Below are 22,895 nucleotides of genomic sequence, written 5' to 3' on the forward strand. Positions count from 1 at the left end.
TTTAAGCTGACATGTTTTAAAATGAGATAGCATTTTAATTGTATATCTGAGTCAAATAATGTGTATATTACGAAAAATAAAAAGCATTACTGCAATTGCATTTTCATCTTCAACATTGCATTTAATTTTGGTCCTCAAGACCCCTCCATAGTACACAGCCCTTGAGAGTATGGTAGGGAGGATTGGAGTGAGTGTGGATGCTGATGGAACTGGTTCTGGACAAGATCAGATTGGTGGAAGTGTAGATTGTCCCAGATGGCAATGTATCTCCTCTGCTCTGCAGACATTTGACATTCAAAATATCTGTGATGTTTCTCCATGTGACCTTCTCAGATGAAACCCTTCATCTATGAAAATAGATTCATGCAGGATTTCATAATCGTCTATTTGCTAAATTCTCAAACAGTTTATTCCAATATAGGCCTACTATCAAACAGCGCTTAAGTGTACATTACTTCCCTCAACACATTAATTTTATATGTTTGTCTGTCTACAGATTTTACTGGAGAAAGTAGAGAAATATTATTTTTGCCTGTTCTTTTAAACAAACCAAATTCACTTTTGCAACACTCCTCTGCTGAGGTCGGTCTGTCTGTTCAGCTCTCAACGTCCCAATGTCCCACAACATGGTCACGTGACGCTGCTCCAATCTCAGCCCATACTTAGGTCCTCGTCTCCTATGTCCACGTCCTCCTTCAGGTCGATCTCTTCCCCCCACGCTCCCCCCCATGACGGCAGTGTTTGATCATTGGTCCATAGGTTTGCTATATTTCAAGGCAGGGTTTTAAGTTCACAGAAAACGTGTGAATAGATGTGCAGATCCGGGCTGAGGTTTTGCTCCTTTAGTGTCAATCACTAATCATTCATAAATATACAACTATACTGACAGACAATTAGAAGGAAGCAGCGTTTGCAGCCAGGTTGGTGCCTACACAGGCAGGAAGAGGCAAGGTAGCGCTGGAGCTGAGGCCCACGCTGATCATGGACATGGAGCTGAGCTGAGAGAGCACTAAAAGAGAAAAGAGGCTTCATGGCCGCTGTGATGCCTCGTTCATGAAGTGGAGGGCTGTCCACACATGGCCACAGCATTTATAGTGTTTCGGAGTGGATGCACATACGACAAATCCCTTTATGGGACTCACAACAGCAGGACTCACTACAGCAGGACTCATTAGAGCAGGACTCACTACAGTAGGACTCACTTAAGCAGGAATCACTACAGCAGGAATCATTACAGCCAACCAGCAGCAGGACTCACTACAGCAGGACTCACTACAGCAGGACTCACTACAGCAGGACTCACTACAGCAGGACTCACTACAGTAGGACTCACTACAGCAGGACTCACTACAGCAGGACTCACTACAGTAGGACTCACTACAGCAGGTATTATTACAGCCAAACAGCAGCAGGACTCTACACCAGGACTCACTACAGCAGGATTCACTGCTCCAGGACTCACTACAGCAGGACTCGACACAGGAGGAATCATAACAGGACTCACTACAGCAGAACTAGCTACAGCAGGACTCCCTATAGCCGACCAACAGCGGAGCTTGAAAAAGCTTCACCAAACAATTTTACTGACTTTTTGAATGAAACCAAACAATGGTTCTGGTTTTCTTCGTCGCATGTCAAATAGTAAGAACAAAGAATAAGTTATAATCAATGTATTTGTTTTACATAGTTAGTTAGTTAGGCCTTTAAGTTCCCTAGGGAACATAGGCCATCGATGAAACCCCTCCATCCTCTTCGGTCTTGTGCCTTCCGATCCAGTTGTTGCCATGTCAGCCCTTTCGTCTTCATCTCCTGCTCTGTGGTTCTTCTCCAGGTGGCTCTAGGTCTTCCCCTCTTTCTGTTGACTTGTGGGTTCCATGTTAAGGCCTGCTTTGTAATTGATTTGTTTTTTCTTCTGAGTGTGTGGCCAATCCATTTCCATTTTCTCCTCCTGATTTGGGTCTCTATTGGTTCTTGTTTGGTGAGTTCCCAAAGGTTGGCATTTGAGATTTGAGAGGTGTTGGGCCAGTAGATTCCCAGGAGGCGTTGACAGCGGTTGCTGAATGTCTGTAGTTTGTTGAGTATGTTGGTGGTTGTCTGCCAGGTTTCGGATCCGTGAAGTAGAGTGGATTTGACATTTGAGTTGAAGATTTTTAGTTTGGTCTTGAGTGATTTTTTGTCTTTTTGGTTTTCCAGATTTTATTCAAGATGTTAAATGTTGTCCTTGCTTTCCCAATTCTGGCTTTGGCATCCGCATCTGATCCTCCTTCTATATTAATTACACTCCCAAGGCTTGTGAAACTGGTTACATCCTCTAGCTGGTTTTGATCCATGGTTATTGATGTGTTCTTCTTGTTGTTGATTCGCATTACTTTGGTTTTTGATGAGTCGATTTTGAGCTTGAACGAGGCAGCGGTTATCTCTAGTTCGTGTGATTTCTCCTGCATCTGTTGGTGGGTGTGTGCAAGTAGCGCCAAATCATCAGCAAAATCCAGATCCTCTAGCTGTTTGGTCAGGCTCCACTGTATGCCGGTTCGGCTGTTGTTGGTTACCTGTTTCATAGTCCAGTCTATGCAGAGGAGGAAGAGGAAGGGTGAAAGCAAGCATCCCTACCGCACCCCAGTCAGGACCTCAAAGGCCTCTGATATGCATCCTTCATGGAGAACTTGACATTGCATCCCATGGTAAGTGTTCTTGATGATGCTGATGAACTTCGGTGGGATGCCATAATGCCCCATCAATTTCCACAGCATCTCCCGATCCACACTGTCAAAAGCCTTTTCAAAGTCTATGAAATTTACTAAGACAGGAGAGTTCCATTCTATGGATTGTTCGATGATAATCCTGAGGGTGGCTATTTGGTCTCCACAGGATCTACTGTTCCTGAAGCCGGCCTGGTTTTCCCACAGTTTCTCATCCACCGCCTTCTGGAGTCTCTCGAGTATAATGCGGTTGAGCACCTTCCCTGGTGTTGAAAGCAGCATTATTCCTCTGTAGTTTTTACACTCCCTGAGGTCCCCTTTCTTTGGAATCTTTATAATGTTGCCATCTCTCCAATCTGGCGGGACATTCTATTCCTCCCAGATGATTTGCATGAGATGGTGAAGCATGTTGGTGGAGGTTTCGATGTCTGCCTTGAGGGCTTCGGCTGGTATCTCATCCGGCCCCTCTGCCTTGCCTCCTCTCAGGGCCTTGATGTCCTTCTTGATTTCAGTCTTGGTGGGGGGGTTGCAGTTTATCTCCAACAGGTTTGCGGCTGGTGGGATCTCTGCTGTTATTTGAGGGCGGGTGTCTGTTAAGCAGTACTCTAAAGCAGTGTTTCTCAAACTTTTTCAGACCAAGGACCACTTAACCCATAAAGAAACACTCAAGGACCACCTAACTCAAAATAGCCCCAAAACAATATGTTAGTTGTTCTCAGTTTCCCATCTGATGCAATGTCCACAAGGCTGTCAACCTCTTTTTGTGAAAGTTTGGAACTGACTTGGTCAATGTACGTTTTGTCCCCAAATGGATTTCTGATCCACTCAAAGCTTGTGTCTAATTCTGGGATATATATTCCCAGCTGCAAGTGGAGGTCTTGCAGATGTTGCTTGAAGGATGCAACTGTGCTCCTATCCATGTCCTCTCCAGCAGTGAGGAGAAAATCAGCAAGTGTGGGAAAACTGTTGAATTCTCCGCGATCGAGACAGCCACGCCATAATTCCATTTTCATGTGTGTGGCTTTAATTTTGTCTTGGACATTGAAGATGATGACGGTCTTCCCTTGCAGCGCCACATTCAAAGTATTGAGAGAGCTGAAAACATCAGCCAAGTATTCCAACTTTACGAGCCACTTGAAATCATGCATTCTGTCATACAGTTCATCGCTGTGGTGCATTAATAACATTACCTCGTCTCGCAGTTCAAATAGACAGGTGAGAACATTGCCACGCGACAGCCAGCGAACTTCAGTGTGGAACAGGAGTTTTGTGTGTTCTCTCCCCATTTCTTCATACAGAGCTTTAGAAGACGTGTGTTCAGTGCTTTACCTTTGATCTTGTTGACTATTTTCACAGATTCGTCCAGTAATGATTTTAGGCACTGTGGCATTTTTTTCACAGCCAGTTGTTCTCTGTGGATGCAACAGTGTGTTGCTGCTGCAGACGGCGCAACTGCGCGAACGCGCGCCACAAGTCCTTTATGCTTACCTGTCATTGCATTTTCACCATCGTTGCAAATGCCGACACATCTTGACCAGTCCAGATTATTCGTCAAAATGAAATCGTTGAGTGAGTGAAAAAGTGCTTCACCTGTGGTGTGGGTCGGCAGGGAACGGCAGAAGAGAAAGTCATCATGCACTTCACAGGCATAAATGTATCTCACAAAACACAGCAGAATTGCCTCATTCCCAATGTCGGTGGATTCATCCAGCTGTAGTGAGAAGAACTGGCTTTGGCGCCAACGTGTCACCAGCTGATCTTCCACGCTTTCAGCCATAGATTTGATGCGCCGCTGGACGGTGTCATTGGAAAGAGGAATCCTGTTAATTTCTTTGCTGGCTTTTCCCCCAAACAATATGTTAGTCATCCCCTTTGCAGCTGGTTTAACTAAATTTTCACCTATTGAATGAGGTTTTCCAGCTTTAGCGATCAAGAGGGATACCTTGTATGAAGCCTCAGTAGCCTTAGCATTTTCTCCGGGTGCAAAAAACTGTGCAGCCTCTTTTATCATATGCTGCGTGAGTTTGTCGCGTTTCCGTTCGAAAAATCCAGTAGGTATCCCCAAGTACTCCTTAGTTTCCATGTGTCGCTTCAACTTTGCAGGTTTCATTCCCTCGTTAGCTAATGTTTCATAGCACAACACAGTGTGGTTTAGGATCCTCCTCGTCGCCAGTCCAAAAACAAAACAAACTGTATGTAGTCGCTGTGGTACCTCCGTTTCACCTTAGCGGTGGATTTTTCACGTTCATGACGAGCTGGCGGCGGGATCTGCTTTGACGACGTCGTGGGCGCTGGACCAACATCCTGGGACTCAACAACTTTTCCTGTCTAATCAGAATTTTCATCTGCTTTTCTTTTACATTACCCGGTCCTAATCCACCGATCCATTTGTAACTTGTTCGCACCATACATCCAGGCTTTACACCGCTTTGCACAGTCACATTCCCACAGTTACGGCAGCAGGGTCACACTTCATTTGACGTAAACCGGTTGCGGTGTCGCAAACCGGTCCACTGCACTACTCAAGTCAGACAATGCCACAGAAAAAATACAAATATGTCACAGACAGTTTGAGAAACACTGAAATTTAAACACTGAAATTTTAAATTGTATTTATTTATTTTTTAATTTTATTTAATTTATATATTTTTATTTTTCCCCTGTCACCTCGCAGACCACTAGGGGTCGCTCACGGACCACCTCTTTAGTTGGTCTTCCTTGGTTGTGGGAGTGTTCCCTGTGAGTTTTTAATGTGTACTTGAGTTTGTTTGACCTTGCCTGTGAGCTTTACAAGTAGAGTTCCTTCAGGTTGTTCTTTCCTGCTGCTTCCTCCGCCTGTTGTGCTAGATCCTCAATGTACTTCTTTTTGTCTCTTCTGACACTTTTTCTCACTTCTTTGTTTGCTGCTTGATCTTCCTTCTGCGCTGTTGCCTTTGTTGCTCTGGTTTTACTCCTGTTTAGTACCTCTTTCTTCCCCCTTCGTTCGCTCACTTTCATGATCGTTTCGGTGGATAGACAGGGTTTGATGTTTGTTTGCCTTCTCCCTACCACTTCTTCGCATGTCTCTTTCCAAATGCTTTTCAGACCTTTCCACGTATCCTCCAGTGATCTTGGGGTTTCTGCTTCCTGCTGTTGTAGTAATTATAGTGCTTAGAACCGGTTGTGTAATGTGACTCGGTAGAGTTCCGATGTTCCTATATCCTGAAATTGCTGTAGATTGAATTTGACTCTTCCTTGTCTGGATTTCATGCGTTTCAGTTACAGCTGGATCCTTGCAGTAACCAGGTAATGGTCAGATCCAGCATCAGCTCCTCTTCTAACTCTGACATCCAGCAATGAATGCCTAAATCTTTGGCTAATGCAGATGTGGTCAATCTGATTTTCTGTGGTATGGTCAGCAGAAACCCAAGTTGCTTTATGGATGTCCTTGCGTGGGAAAATGGACCCACCGATGACCAAGTTGTTGTCTGCACAAGCCACTGCAAATCGTTCTTCATTTTCATTTATGGATCCTAGTCCATGTCTTCCCATTACCAGTTCGTAGCCATTGTTGTTTCCTCCTATCTTGGCATTCATGTCTCCCATCAGCATTATTATGTCATTTTCTTTCTTGGCCTGAATAATGTCGTATAGTCGGTTGTAAAAGTTACCCTTGGTTTCATCGGCTGCGTCGTTGGTGGGGGCATAGCATTGTACTACCTGGAGGTTTATTTTCTTGTGTGCAGTATGGAATCTGGCTGTGATGATCCTTGAGTTGATGGGTTCCCAGCTGATAAGGGCCCTCTGTGCTTCTTTGGAAAGCATGAATGCTACTCCCTCTGTATGTGGTGCAGAGTCATCTGGGTGCCCGGAGTACAGTATGGACTCTCGGCTCGCTGCTGGACCTGACCCATGTTCTCTTATGTTTTTCAGTTCAAGTGCCAGCAGTATTAGGTCTGATCAAAGTAACTCTTTATTTGGTGCAGTTTAGTCTACTCTCTCAAGGAGAACAAACATGCTGCATCGTTCATGTGGATATTAAAGCTACATTTGAGCCTAATGTAAATGTTTATTGAAAACAACCACGCAGCTTCAGCCCCAGCACCCTCCATACAGACCCTCCAGGAGGGACCACTAACGGAGAGGAGCAGGGTAACGTTCACCTGCAGGGCCATCGCACCCTGTCCCACCGAGCCGCCTCACCTGAGCTGGATCCTGTCAGGAGGCCCTGAGGGCCGGCCGGAACCGCACGGAGACCAAGAGCCTAACGTCAGGACCCGGCGGCTGGTACAGCGCTCCCTATCGACTGGTACAGCGCTCCCTATCGACTGGTACAGCGCCCCCTATCGACTGGTACAGCGCTCCCTATCGACCGGTACAGCGCCGCCTATCGACTGGTACAGCGCCCCCTATCGACTGGTACAGCGCTCCCTATCGACTGGTACAGCGCCCCCTATCGACTGATACAGCGCCCCCTATCGACTGGTACAGCGCTCCCTATCGCCTGGTACAGCGCCGCCTATCGACTGGTACAGCGCCCCCTATCGACTGGTACAGCGCCCCCTATCGACTGGTACAGCGCCCCCTATCGACTGGTACAGCGCTCCCTATCGCCTGGTACAGCGCCGCCTATCGACTGGTACAGCGCTCCCTGTCGACTAGCACAACGCCTCCTATTGACTATAACAATAATGGTAAAAAAAAAAAATACAAAACATGACGATAACTCTAAAGCCAAACGGTCCAATCTGAAGGCTCTACTTAACCAAGAAATACGAGGTGTGGCGTGTGAGCGTGTGCATGGGTTGAAATGCGTGTGTCTCACGCCAAGTGCGTGAGACTTGAGAGCCCTGTGACAGTATATCAAAGCAGGTTTTGGAGAGCTTTTGGGCGAAAAATGATTTAATTTCTTCCAGGATCAATCGAAAGGGACTACATTACGCTATGGAGGGGTATCCTCAAAGATCTTGAATACAGTTGGTATTCTGGCCTGCCGCACAGTAGCCACGTTTACATGGCCACTTCTCAGATTAGATTTCTAGTCGGAATAGATCTATTCTACTTGCGGAGTGATAAGAAAGACGTGAATCAGGCAAAAAATCCACTTTCCTTGACAGCGGTCAAGTTCGGTGTGCATAAAAGTACAGACGGACCAATTGCGAACTACAGCAGCTGCTGATGCCGTCTATCTAAGTTAAAAAGTAGCCGCACCCATCCCAAACCAATCGGAATAAGTGTATACGTGTTGATTATAGCAGACTACACCACCTCTTCTGTTCTGCAAAGAATTCTATTCCGATCAGAGGATTGTATTCCGATTGAGGCGTATATATGATCATTTTATATTCCGATTGAGCTGTTCTTCCACTTCTAATCGGATCAGAAGTGTCCATGTAAACGCGGCTAGTCTGATCCACATTACACACTTTCTCTTGTCACGGTGTGACTTGGGAGAAGGGATGAAATATACCCCATTCTGCAGCCTCTCGGGATATCAACTGTCTGTGTTACATGTACCCCAAGCACATCGTTTGACCATGTTTATTTTTTTTTTACATAAAAAACATAAATCCACCATTTAATTGTTATATTATGCCACTGTAGGTGTACACCTAGAGTGTGCATATATTTCTTGATATGTAGCCCCTACGATAACCTTTCCCTTAAAGGGGACATCTCATACCACCAGGTGTGAGTGTGATTAGCCATTACAAGCAGGTTTGAAAATGTGCAGCATTGTGACATCACAGGTGGGCGTGTCCATCTAGATGTGTGACGGATAGATGAGAAGAGTTTTTCCATCTTCTCTGAATTAGGGGCGTCTCATCCTCTGTCTTTAAAGTATAGCAGTTAGGGGAATACACGGTAAGTCACGCACATCGATAATTACTGATATTCTGTTCTTTAGGTCTTCACCGTGACAGGTCCAAATCCTAAAGCCTAAGCTGTTGTACTTCAACTGAGCAGGCAGAGTAGACACGAGACTAATAGGTCTGGGGGTTAGGGACCTAGATCCTCTTATTTCCAGCCATTCAGGGAAGAGTGATTTACCCATACTAAGGGGACGCAGGTCCCGTTCGCTACACCACCTCCCTGTTACTTTCAATGGAAATTGCAGGGATGTCCGAGTTTAGTTGAGGCTAGTTGAGGCTGGAATGTCATCGGCTCATCTGCGTTCTAAGGGCGGAGCTTAGCGACAGGTCAGTCCCATCAATTCACAAATGTTTTTTTTCCATCACAATCGGTAACTCCTCAGTCTCGCCCTCCCCTCAGGTTAAGAGCCTGGGTGTCATCCTCGACAGCACACTATCATTCCAAGCTCACACCAATAACATCACCAGGTCTGCCTTTTACCATCTACGCAACATCAACCGCCTCCGCCCACCCCTCACACCCCATAGCACAGCCATCCTTGTTCACACCCTGGTAACATCACGCATTGACTACTGTAACTCCCTTTTATTTGGTCTCCCCCTCAAGTCCATCCGTAAACTCCAACTGGTCCAGAACTCTGCCGCCCGCATCATCACCACCAGAACACCCTCCATTAATCACATCACTCCTGTCCTTCAGCAGCTTCACTGGCTCCCGGTCAAAACACGCATCCACTTCAAGATTCTGCTCCTCACCTTTAAGGCCCTCCACAACCTCGGGCCACCATACATATCTGAACTCCTGCACACCAACACACCCACCCGCACTCTCCGGTCATCCTCTTCCATTCAGCTCACCATGCCACCCGCCCGCCTGTTTACCATGGGGTCCAGGGCCTTCAGCCGATCTGCCCCCCTCCTCTGGAACGCCCTCCCACCTGACATCCTTTTTCCACTTTCAATGCAATGAATAAAGTAAAAGGCAGACTAAAAACATTATAAAAGGCTACAAAGGGTATGTTAGCAAAGCGTAAGGATGTTACCTTGTGATGCCATTGGACTGATAATCTAGCCCTTGGTGGACGTCGCGTGTACAACAGAAGTCAGCATTATGCAGTCAGCAGTATTATGTATTTATTTATATTTGCTTGCGATCAATTACTGTTAGAATCTCAGTTTTTCCAGAATGCAATATTCAACTAAGATATTTGATCCAGTTCACTATGGGAGCATTTTAAGGACAATAAACAAATGAATTGCAATGCTTTTTATTTTTCATAGTATACACTTAATATTTGAGTCATAAATAATATGAAAATGAAACCGTCCAATCATAATTAGCATTTTTTTTAAATGCCCCGCTATCAAGTGGACAATATTCAAGTGCATTTTTCATTTCATTTCTGACTCAGATAATGCCTGTTTATTAGGAAAAATAAAAAGCATTAATGCTATTGCATTTTCATCTTCAAGATTGCGTTTTAATTTGATTATGGTCCTTCAAAAGCCTCAAAGCAAAGCTTGAAAAAGCTCTCACCAAAGAATTTGAGAATTTTAGAATGAAAGAAAACCATGGTTCTGGTATCATTTGGCGTGTGTCAATTAGTAATGACTGAGAATAAGTTATAATCAATGTTTTCTAAAAAGCAACTATTTTGGAATTCTTCTGTAAAAGCTTCTGCAAACTTCTCCTTTGTCAATATAAACTAACTATGCTCAATAAATATAATGCAGGCCTTTTTCATCTTCATGAATTGATCGATTTTCATAGGATTGCAAGCAGACAGTTGCCTACTATTTGGTTGAGAAGTGGAAGTACCACAATGGTCTAAAACCCATTCTCTGCTTTCCACAAGCCGTGTACCCTGATGTTTTTCAGTTCAAGTGACAGCAGTATTAGGTCGGATCAAAGTAACTCTTTAGTTAGTGCAGTTTAGTCCCCTCTCTCAAGGAGAATATTAAACACAATAACTAATGACTGATAAAGGTCAATTAGCCGTGCATGGATCATAAAAAGAGTGGTCACATAGGGACAATCGCTAAAGGTGGAAGTTCCTAACTTCTGCATTTAACTCCACCCATATCTAATAAGTCATTAGTGCAACACTGTTCTTCATTTAGAACAAACCCTGCCTGTTGGCTGTGAAAAACCATCTACTGTTCTCGGTAAGGAATTAAAACATGATATAAATATATAGTTTTTTTAAAGGCCTTGAATAAACTGTTTAATGCATGTTCTTGTTACTCGTGTTGTTCCATGGAGCCTACTGTGTTTCCATATTGGTTATTGGTTGTATTTGTATGGAAGATGTAGGAACCTTAACTAAGGCCACGTTAAAAACGTAAACGTACGTGGATTAACTCTAACCTTCTTTTGAATTCATGATGCAGGAGATGAGGTTCACAAGATGCATCATGATGATCCAGTTTGAAATGCTACTGAATGTCATCTTTGTTTCAGGTGAGTGGTGTTCAATTGATTTATTGTGAATATTTTGTTCCAAGTAGTGAATATGTTTAGGTGTTGACACACCAACAGACCTGTTTTAAAGGCCCTAGATTGAGTCATTAAATTTACAACTAATGGACAAAATGCTAATTTACATGTAATCGACCTCTGAAATGAAGCCCATATCCATGCTCAGAATGTGATGCCGGTCTAGTAGAGGTGTGGCCAGGCTGTTGGAGGAGGATGTGGTGGGACGGGAACGATGCATGTCATCGGCCATTTGGTGTAAAAAATGCCTGTGTTGCAGGTGGTGAGGGATCCTGTCATGCAGCCCTTCATAGATCTATGCCAAACAAGATGGAGGCATTGAGCGACACTTGTTTGCAAATTCCATGTTCATTTGATTCAGTTCGTTCAAAATCAATTTGATAAAAGCGAACCCTTTATTGGTGCATGGATAAAATCAACCTACAGGTTTTGGACTCACCCAGACAACGTGTTTTTCGACGGCAGCAAACCAAAAACTATATCCAATCAGTATCATTGGGAACATGAGTGAATGCAACTGCACATCCGTTTTTACAAACATGATCTCAAGTTATGCTGACGTATATTACTTCAGAGTGGAAACCAGAAGTTACAGGGCAACTGACAGCTGCAATCCTCTTACAATCACAGTTAACGGTAATAGAAGCAATTTGTTTGGGGGTCTATTTTTTGATTATTATCATTATTATAATTACATGTATTCCTATATCAATATGACTATGATCATTCCCAATTTTCGGCTGCTTCCTGAATAGGTACATACTTGTTCTCCTTCTCTAGAATTAAATCGATACCAAAGAATTGTATTTTCACTTTAAAGAATGTTTTAAAAAAAATATAATGCCAGTGTCATATTGTATAGTGCGTGAGTTTTTTTGGACTATGAGGTTAGACAAACTTTGTTTCCCTCATACAATCTTTAATGTGTTGCTGATGATTATTATCCCTCTGGAATATACTGGTCAACACTGAAGATGCTCCAATCATTCATGTGGATATTAAAGCTACATTTCAGCCTAATGTAAATGTTTCTTGAAAACAACCACGTAGATTCAGCCCCAGCACCCTCCATACAGACCCTCCAGGAGGGACCACTAACGGAGAGGAGCAGGGTAACGTTCACCTGCAGGGCCATCGCACCCTGTCCCACCGAGCCGCCTCACCTGAGCTGGATCCTGTCTGGAGGCCCTGAGGGCCGGCCGGAACCGCACGGAGACCAAGAGCCTAACGTCAGGACCCGGCGGCTGAATATCACTCTGTCGGACCGACATGACGGAGTCCGCCTCACCTGTCTGGCGGCGTATCCCGTGAACGACCCAGCAGGCGGGCCCAGCATCAGAACAGCAGAGAGCGTCGTGACGCTCAACGTTTCCTGTGAGTGACCAGCATACGGTCCAATCAGTGAGCCAGGACGGCTGAAAAGCGCAAAGACTTTGCACACTGCATTCAAATCCGTCAACAGCAGAACCATAGCTTGAAATTGAAGACTTATCTTGTGTTCCTGTAGATTCCCCGAAGGATACCCAGGCCTCCGTCAGCCCCCCCACGGTGTCACTGGGCAGTGTGGTCAACCTGACGTGCACCAGCAGAGCCAACCCCCCCGTTCTCCGGTTCACCTGGTTCAGGAGCAGTGCGGAGGGACCCCTGAACGTGTCAGATGGATCTTTGTACAGCTTCAATGTGTCCAGCTACAGAGAAATCTACTACTGGCTACGAATCCCTCGGGAAACCAAACATCAAAAGAGATTAAGCTAACTATCAGCGGTGAAAGCGTCGGTAAATCAACTTCTACCCATAGACCCTATAATAAAAAACCTTACTATAACACATATCCCAAATGTATCCCTACAATCTCTAAATGGATATGACAATGCCCCAGTGATCTACCATGATTTGTCTCTTACAGGATTGAATGTCCCTCTGATAGTGAGATTCTTTGGTACCGTCTTCTTTATTGGTCTGGTCATCTCTGTCCTGTAAGTAAAACACACACCCAATTTAGTTTGAACAATGAGGCAAGAGGAACCTTTCCAGCATGTGTGCTGGGTCCATCTACGTTCTAACCCGTGATCCCACCTCGTGTTTTTAGGTGGTTACTGAAGAAACCTTCAACTCAGCAACAGGTAGGAACCACACAGTGGTGGACAGCGTACTCGCATCCTGCACCTGAACGTAGAAATGGTTTACCCTAAGAAGGCAAAGTAAACAACTTTACTGAATTGATAAAAAAAAAACGACTTCAATGTTGACAATGACCTCATTAACATGTTTGTAGGATGCAGACAACCATACTTAATGTAAAAAAAAACGTACTTGAAGTAAAAGTCATTATAAATGTCAGAGAACAATTGGGCCCTGGGATATTGACATATTCAGCCCAGCGGCATTTCTGCTCTTTAGACTATCTCATCGTAAATTAACATAACGAACTCAGCTACCTCAATGAACACATATTGTTCAAATGTTATCATAGTAGGTTTGCCATTATTCTATGGGAACCACTTGTTCACTCTTCTTTCAGGTCATGTGTTCATGTATTAATGCTTTTCCACAGAATCCAATATGCGAGGCATCAGACAAGAAGGTGGAAGAGTAGATCCACTACGGAGAGATCGACTATGCCAAGCGAGGTGCTGTGCAGAACCCAGGTCTGCAGTGTAAAAAAGAAACATAAAAAAAACGTGAAAGGTCTGGCAGCAAAGTCTTCAGACGGATAGTGTCAAATTACAGTGAATAAAAAAAGTACCATATGTAATGTAACTGTAAAATAGAGAGCAGGTTTAAAAATAAATAAATAACAGTATATTAATATTGATAAATGTTCACTATTCAAATTGATATGATACATGGAAAAACGTGTATTATGTATCATTAGTTACTTTATGAAACTGTCCATTCTACCTACAGTACTCTTCTATTAAAAAATGTTTTTTCATATAAAAGAACTAAGAAATAATCTATTAAAACACAATAAAAAGGCCTAAAAAAGTGCTTAACACCTATAATATTGTTTTTTTATAATTTAAAGAAGTAGTTGTATATTTATTATATATATATATATATATATATATATATATATATATATATAGTGAACCCTGGGCCCAAATGAGGAGATGTTTTCAGTCAGGATTGCTAAAAGAAGAAACCAGAACTTCTCTAGCTCCCTGTTCCGCCCGTCCGGTAACACCGGGAAGCCCCCTCCCCCTCTACTGCACGGACACACCTGTACCATTCAAACAACGGTAAACATTCAAAACATGACACTCACAGTATAATCATACTGAGTACGTCATCTTGAAAGGTAAAAAAACAAGCTTTGTCAATTGTTGTGTGCCATTTGGAAATGAAGTATTTTTTCATTGAGAAAGGTCAAGATGCTCAAGAATTCAAGGTCCATTATAAGTTACTTTTGAAAACAGAACTAAAAACACTGAATCTACATTTACATTTTAGGGATTTACATCAATAAACAGCAACAGAAAAACCTCATATTATGTAAACCAGTTAGTAATGGAAAAGCATTACAGGCTTACTCACTTCACAGGCCATGTTTTCAATTAATAAAAGACAAAATTACAGTGGGTTTATCCTTTAAATTGATATTGACTCCTGGTAGACCTTTGTGTTGTAGTGTCCATGTGCTAAGTACAAAATATTGATCTTCACCAGATGCTCCTGTGCTCCATAAGTAGGGTAACGTTAAAACAGCTTTTTAACTGATGGTTTATGTGTATTTTTTGCAATTCAAAGAATGTGTATTGGGAGGCTGTAGTCTGTTCCACACTTGTGAATCACAGAAGCAGCTGATCAAGAGCAATATGTAGCAATATATCATGGCCCCTAAACTCTACTAATAAACAATAAACAAAGTTCACTATCTTCAAGGGAAGTGGCCCCGTTAATAAACCAACAGTATGAGGCTGTGCCCAGAAAGGAGTGCAGGTCGCAGATAAAAAGCCTGAAAACACGGTTATGAATGTAGCCCTTTTACCCCTATAATAAAGAGGGCAGGGCCCTAGGTTCTTCAATCAATCTTAAATTATTAGTTTTGATTTCCTATATTATGCTAACCATATAACACCAGCAACCTTATTAAATATTAACCACTAAACACACACAATATCCACACTACACGTATTTAGTAAGCCAACCAACAAAAGGGTTAGTAAAACGTTTACTTACTTGATAACAATATAAGTGCATGTCACAGATCCCATATCGCACATCTTATTATCATACAGGCTACAATTAATTAACATTACTAAGCCGGCACATAAAAGAAACAAAATAAAACAATCCTTTACAAAAGAAAACCCCGTTGCAGGCCTGTTGATGAATAGTCCTCTTCGCTCCTCCGAGCCAAGAGAACTCGGTCGGCTACTCACACGTCCAGGTAAAACGCGATGGGCCTCCATGAAGGTCCGTGGAAGTCCGTCAGAGTACTGGGAAAGTCCGTGGAAGTCCGTGGAAAGGACGCAGGCGCTCCTCACTGCTTGTCGCGTGATTTCCTTCGCCCGAGCCCTGTCAGCCCACCCGCGTGGTCATATCCGCTATCTCGTGCGGCGGTCCCTCGGACACCCCGTGGCGGTAGCGTCGCTAGCTGCGTTAGTTAGCAGGCCACTGTTCAGCTACTTGTCAATTAACTGACCGGGTCGTATGTGAACCGGTCCGGTGGAGCTTTCAAGTTTTTTTTCGTGAAGAACTTTACTTTCGTTTACCAGACACAATCTTGAATCTTAGGGGTTGCTGATATGTCATCAGCCTTCAACAAGACTGTACTCCATCGCAAGCAGGTGCTCCGTCTCACAAACGTCTTATTTTTTCCTACCTCCAGCACGTCTTCCCTTTCCTCCCCTTTCCCGCCTTCTCCACATTCACCCGCAAACACCTCATTGCGCCGCCTTATGGTTTGATGGCCATATAACAGTTCGATTAAGCAGAGGATATCTACAACATTTACAATACATCAAATAACATTAACAAAGTTTGCAACCATTACACAAACGTCAACAAAACATTATGAAAAATAATAAACTCTTATATAATATTATTATTTTAAATAACCAGAATCCGAATTTCAACTGGGTTACATGAAGATGTGATCAGTTGTTGATTACAATTATGAATTTGAAATTGTTTCATGGAGTTTAAAATATTCTGTTTGTAACCAATAAACAGAATTTACTCGGGTTGTGATAGCAGTTTACTATCGATCCAGTTTTATTTAACATTTGCTGAACTGAAATGCATCTTACTTGATCACAATGTAGGTCAGGAACAACATAAAACAGTAAACCTTAAATCACATGGAAATGTGATTATATTTTTGGTAACCCATGAAAACAAAATGGATACCGAACGGTCTTCTTATAGAACATAGAACAAATCTTGAAGTGTCCTTATATTGTCTTTAGCAACAAAAATAAATAAATAAATAAAGTAAAGTAAGGTGCTGGCCAGCAAAACAATATTATAGAGCTCTATATGTGTGTGGTTATTGAATTGGTTTTGCCTGCAATCCTTGGCGACGTTCAGAAGATGGCGACGGCTCCTCACGAGCCACTGGGAAAAGCAACTCAGGAAACAGCAGCCGTCTCTTTCATCAATGTTCATTAACTCGGCGGAGTTCCCTTCTTATGGCCTTCTTGTGTATACACTTTGCCGACGGGCTTCCGGCTTATTATCAAAAGCAAACCGAGTACTTTGTATGGTATATATTACACTTAAAATACTTTTAACAAGTTAAACTCCGAAATAAACAGCAGGAGAATTACAGCTTGACCACACGTTGCTTGCAGGCATTGAAAAAAAAAAATCTACCCGCGAAAACTTAGTCTCCAAGGTAACAATAACACACACCGTAAAACAGCAGTCGTAAAGCTGCCGCAACATAAAGTGGTCGTAACCCTTAAAGAGACACACACCAAAAACAGTGATAATACAGAAAAGCATTAGCTGACTGAAAATATATCTGGGTTACATCCTCCCCCACTTAAAATGTGACGTCCCCGTCACTACCTACGGCTAGAGACTGAACTAACCCTGCAATTTGCTGCTGCAAGGACAATAAGAAACCATAAAACAGTGTCTGCTGTGTAGGGGGACTTAAGGTGTGATGTTTACAATGGGCTTTGCGACCAACTTGGTAGTCACTAAGATAAGCTGGTGGTACCCTTGTTCTCTGAGGCCTAGCCTGGGACGGGCCTGGACTAATTACAGTCTCAGTGTCTGACAAATCATGCTGATCTGACATGAATTCAGGGGCATCAGGATTTAGGGGATTTTGAGAGGTACCCTGTTCAGGGGTTTCAAGGCTCGTGTTCTGAGTTTCCAAGTCTTGATCCACTTCCATTGAAGACAGATCATCCTCAATATCTCCCTCATCAGTCACCTCAGGAACTTGAGTCGGGATTGCCTGCACAACAGTACTCACCGGATCCGCTTCTAAGGTTGCAGGTAAGAACCCACAGGGAAGAAGCATATCTCGATGCAAAACCCGCTCTCTGCCCTCACCATTATCGGGCCTGACAACATACACAGGGATACTCTCATCCGGCTGTTTGGCAACAACGTAAACAGTGGATTCCCATTTGTCAGAGATTTTGTGCTTCTTTCTGAGACTCAGATTCCTCACAAGGACTCGATCCCCTACCTCTAAAGGCAAGGCGGTCACCTTAGCATCCCAGCGCCTTTTGTTCAACAACTGCCGTTTTTCAGCATTTCTTGACGCTAGCTCATATGCGTGTCTGAGTCTTTTCTTTAGGTCTCGCACATATTGTGTGTGCGTTTTGGGGTTGTGACCCTGAGGGCTGATGCCAAAACAGAGGTCAATGGGGAGACGCGGCTCTCTGCCAAACATGAGTAGGAAAGGGGCTTCGCCAGTCACATCGTTCCGTGTACAATTATATGCATGTACAAGGGGCTTGACATATTTCCTCCATTCCTCCTTCTTTTTATCCTCCAGCGTTCCCAAGAGGTCGAGCAGAGTCCTGTTGAATCGTTCTACCGGATTCCCTCTCGGCTGGTAGGGTGTTGTGCGAGACTTGGCGATTCCAGCATGCTTACAAAGTTCTGCTACAACTTCTGACTCAAAACAGGCTCCTTGATCACTATGCAGCCTGCGTGGAAAACCATAGTGACAAATGAAGTTTTCCTATAACACTGTGGCAACAGTCTTGGCTGTCTGGTCTCTAGTCGTATATGCCTGTGCATATTTTGTAAAGTGATCAGTTATGACCAGTATGTTTCTAGTGTCTCTTGAGTCAGGTTCAATTGTCAGAAAATCCATACAGACTAACTCAAGGGGACCACTGACTTTGATGTTAACTAGTTTGGATGCCTTTTGCACCTTAGATTTTCGTCTGACACATCTTTCACAGCTTTTGCACTTTGTCTCAATGTATTTCGCCATCTTCGGCCAGTAGAACCTTGCTCTAGCTAGTTCCAAAGTTCTTTCGATGCCCATGTGGCCTGTCTCATCATGAATACCTTGGAAGGCTCGTTCTCTGTGACTACTGGGTATGACGAGTTGATGAAACGCTTCACCTCTTTGGTTGAGAACCTTGCGGCATAACACTCCATCCTTCAAGAGTAGTTTTGATCTCTCACGTAAGAGTTGAGCAACCTCTGGCTCCACAGACGTTTTATCAAATTCCTCAGTGTCAGGCTGCTCTTCCAGTATACAAATAACTTGTGCCAATGCTGCGTCTTCCCTCTGCAACTGATGCCAGTCCTCCATAGACATTTCTGGCAGAGCTGATTGTCCTGGCCCAGGGACTGGATCTTCCAGATCATCAGGGACCGCACTTTCATGACACAAGAGAGTTTCCACTGCAGGTATGACACTATCCGGATCCTGATTGTCTTGTGAAACTGCATGAACATTGACACCGTGGCGCATACAAAGAGTGCTCACTGTCTCCCCATCCAAAACCTGGAACTCCTCAAGTGAGAGGCTAGCGCGATCTAGCATACCGAGATTCTCTGGTCCATCTCTCGAGACTCATCATCGTCTTCGGATGGTTCATGAGGCCTCCTCGAGAGCCCATCAGCATCGATATTCAGCACACCAGATTTGTAATGGATGTCAAAGTTGAACAATGATAGAGAAGCAAGCCATCTGTGGCTCGCGGCATCTAACTTTGCACTTGTCAACACGTATGTCAGAGGATTATTATCCGTTAGCACTTTGAAGTTAGCCCCGTACAAATAGTCATGAAACTTTTCACTGACCGCCCATTTAAGGGCGAGAAATTCTAACTTATGCACGGGGTAGTTTTTCTCACTTTTAGAGAGACCACGACTGGCGTATGCCACCACTCGGGTTTGGCCATCTTGGACCTGATACAGGGCTGCACCTAAACCGGTCATACTGGCGTCAGTGTGGAGCACATATATAGTTAGGGCCTTTGCGCCTGGGCGCTAGATCTCCTTTCAACAAATCATTTAGTGGCCTAACAACCCTGGCATACTCTCTCACAAATCTTCGGTAATACCCTGTGAAACCTAAAAATGACCGAAGCTCTTTGGCTGTTTGAGGCCGGGGCCATTCTTTTACAGCAGCAACTTTGTCAGGATCGGGTTGGATTCCCTCAGCAGATATCACATGCCCTAGGTATTTCACAGAGGTCTGGAAGAATTTGCATTTGGAAGGGGACAGTTTGAGGCCAAAATCAGAGACGCGTTTGAGAACCTTCATTAATCTCTCCTCATGTTCCTCCAAAGAGCTAGAGAATATTATGAGATCATCGAGGAAAGCAACAACCTCTTGGAGGTTGATACCTTGCATCACCTTCTCCATGGTTCGCTGGAAGGTTGCTGGAGAGTTGGTCAGGCCTTGGGGCATTCTCCGAAATTGCCATGTTCCAAAGGATGTTGTGAATGCTGTCTTTGGCCGATCAGAGGGTTCAACCTCCATCTGATAGTACCCACTCTTTAGATCAAGTACAGTGAACCATTTTGAGCCTGACAGCAGGGAGAATGTCTCCTCTATACGGAGTAATGGGTAGGCATCTTTTTTAGTCAAGTTGTTCAGTCTGCGGTAATCCACCACCATTCGCAGATCTCCGTTCTTTTTCCGGACAGGAACAATTGGAGAGGCGTAGGGGCTATGTGATTCCTCTATGATGCCTATGGCCAAAAGGTCTTGGAGATGCCTTTTTAAGTCATTGAAGTCGGCAGGTGAGACACGTCGAGTTCGCTCTTTGAATGGTACATGAGGGTCAAGCTCTATGCGATGAGTGACTCCTGCAATGTTACCAACATCTAGATCATGTCTACAAAACGCATCTGGCACTTCTTTGTTTATTCTAGCCTGTATGTGCTCCCTTAGTTCTGGTGCTATGGGGCTGTCGCTGAAATCAGGATAGAAGATTTCAGCTGCTGAATTGATCTTTTCATTTTGTGACACCGACAGAGCATGTGTCTGTGGAAGGGCAACATCTGACTGTTTGTTCTGGTCAAAGTGTGAAACGGGCACTGCCCAGTCAATGGGAGAGCACTCAGCAATGACTGTTTTTGGGTATAAGGTGATGTCACGCTGAGAAATATTTTTGACAGCAAGCTTAAATTTATTGTGGGATTGAGGCTTTACATCCACTATCTGGTCATAGACGATCAGGCCTCCTGGCGTGGGTATTTCCTCCGTACCACCCACAAGAGCTTGGAACTCACCTTCACCAGGTTTATTGTGACAGATGCCCTTTAAAGTACAAAGCTCGCCACGCTTCAAGCGTATGGGTACTTTGCTGCTGAGCCTTACACGCAGAACTTTGGCGTCTTTTGTTTGGGAGTCAGTCCGGTTGTCACACTCTGCATAAGCCATTAGCCAGCTGGCCTGGATAGGAAGGGTTTCTGGGAACTTAGTTCCGCCTTGCCTAATGCAGTCTTGGATCATTGGACGCAGGACATTAGTACCTACAAGCAAAGAATGCTTGTCATTGTATGACTGATCTGGGCTTACTAAAGCTAGGATGTGAAAACATTGGTTTGTGCCACATTTATCTTTAGGGAACTGCACATCCACTTCAACATAGCCCAAATATGGAACCTTTTGTCCCGCTGCACCTTCAATGTTTAGGGCATCTTTAATAGAGAATAACTGTCGGTGGGAAAGGTAACGGGAATAAAATGACTGGGATATGATTGCTACTTGAGACCCTGTGTCAATTATGCAATTGCATTGGACTCCATCTAACCATGCTTCACTATCACAAGGCTCTCCAACAAGTCCTGCTGGAATCTGAATAGTTGCTGATGCATTTGGGGGTTCATGCATGCACTGGCTCAAAACAGGGGAACTAGTTTGACACTGAGCTCCTGCTTGTCCCACAGCAGGAGCCCTTAACTGTTTAAAGACAGATTTGGCTGGGGGCTTGTCTGTTGGTAGCTTAGTGGATGTTGGGTTTGTCTAGTTTGGTGTCTCTCACAAAGTTTCTTCTGCACAAGCACAGCATTAGTTTGGTTTGTGCATTGCGGCATCATATGTGACTCCTCTCCACAATTGTAACAAAACCTGCCTGCTTTAATGAGATTCTCTGTGGGCACGGCTTGGAGTGGTGGAGCTGTGTTGCTGCCTTTTGCTTTCGGTGAGAACTTTCGTTCTGCTCTATCATATCTGGGGGAATTGGCATTTTGAGTAGTGACACTTTGCTTTAGCTCAGCCTCTAACAGTCTGATTCTCTCCTCGAGCTGCTCCCTAGTGTTAGCATCGCACACCGCTAGGACTTTGTTGCTAGGGGGCTCAGACTCATCAGTAGTTAGGTGTGTCTTAGTATGAACTTTGGTTGTGCTCCCAGCAGTATGTCGCTTTTTCCTCATTTCCTTTAGCTGACTTTCTTTCTCATAATTTCTTATTTTGAACAGCAACTCTGAGAAAGTGGGCGTGCTCTGGGAGGGTTCATTGAGTTGTTCTTTTAGGTGCAATGTGGTTATCATACTGTCTTACCAGCAGCCTCTTAGGAACTGCTTTAAAAGTTGAGAATCACCATTTTGTTTAGCCACACCTTTATTTTCAACTACTTCCTGTAACAGAGTTTGGAGTCGACGCAGGTAGTCGGATGCTTTCTCCCCACTGTCCTGATGGGTCTCTAAGAACTGAATATACAGCTCCTCACCTCCTGTAACGTTACCATAAGCCTTGTCTAGTTCATGGAGATAGTCACTTGGTGGGGCTTGGGCTCCAATAGAGAAAGCCACATTTAAAGCAGGGGTATGAAGGCTATCAAGAAGCATACGTCGCTGCTGTGCCTCTGACAGGCTGGAGTCATTTATTACTTGCTTAGCTCTAAGCCGCCACACTTTGTAATCCACCTCTGTGGAAGGTTTAGGAGAATTTCCGGAGAATGGACGCAGTTCTCTTGCAGGTGGAATGAACACCAGGGAGTCGTGTTTTACAATATGTTCCACGATTACTCTCTGAACATCTGCAGGGAGGGGGTCAACAAGCAGAGTGTCATTAGGGGCCTGTCTTGGACTGGACGAATAGCTATCAGCACTGAAGACAACCGGTCTTGGATTAGGGGTAGACTGTGCTTTAAATGCCGGGGCTTTAAGAGCAGATGCTGGGGTAGAAGTTACTGGGCCCTTGTCACTATCCCCTTTTCCAGAAATATGATTCACTGCTACTTGATTCAAAGTAATGGGGCTCATGTTGTATGTTAGAGCTAACTCATTTACCTGCTCTCTGAAATTGACTGTCATGTCATTAATAGCACGAGCAAGAGGCACTACATCATCTGTGGGTGGCTCACTGACTGACTTAGGTGGACAGTATTCATCTATCTGCATAACCTCCCAATATGAGTAATCAGCTGGATGCTCGCGGTCTAGAAGCATTGGAGTTAAAGA

The 22,895-nt window shown here is 44.1% G+C and overlaps 1 pseudogene across 1 annotated transcript in view; it reads left to right on the plus strand.

Moving 5' to 3' along the window:
* The first annotated feature begins 10,945 nt into the window (after nucleotides 1-10,945).
* Nucleotides 10,946-22,895, plus strand: part of LOC307088883 (myelin-associated glycoprotein-like) — a 31,604-nt pseudogene continuing 19,654 nt past the window's right edge. Inside the window, exons 1-6 of the transcript in view lie at nucleotides 10,946-11,012; nucleotides 11,308-11,684; nucleotides 12,099-12,422; nucleotides 12,556-12,824; nucleotides 12,955-13,024; nucleotides 13,138-13,171. The product of the transcript in view is annotated as a myelin-associated glycoprotein-like (transcript). The remainder of the gene's footprint in view (nucleotides 11,013-11,307; nucleotides 11,685-12,098; nucleotides 12,423-12,555; nucleotides 12,825-12,954; nucleotides 13,025-13,137; nucleotides 13,172-22,895) is intronic.

Source organism: Pollachius pollachius (assembly GCF_949987615.1).
Source record: "Pollachius pollachius genome assembly, chromosome: 17".
Classification (NCBI taxonomy): Eukaryota; Metazoa; Chordata; class Actinopteri; order Gadiformes; family Gadidae; genus Pollachius; species Pollachius pollachius.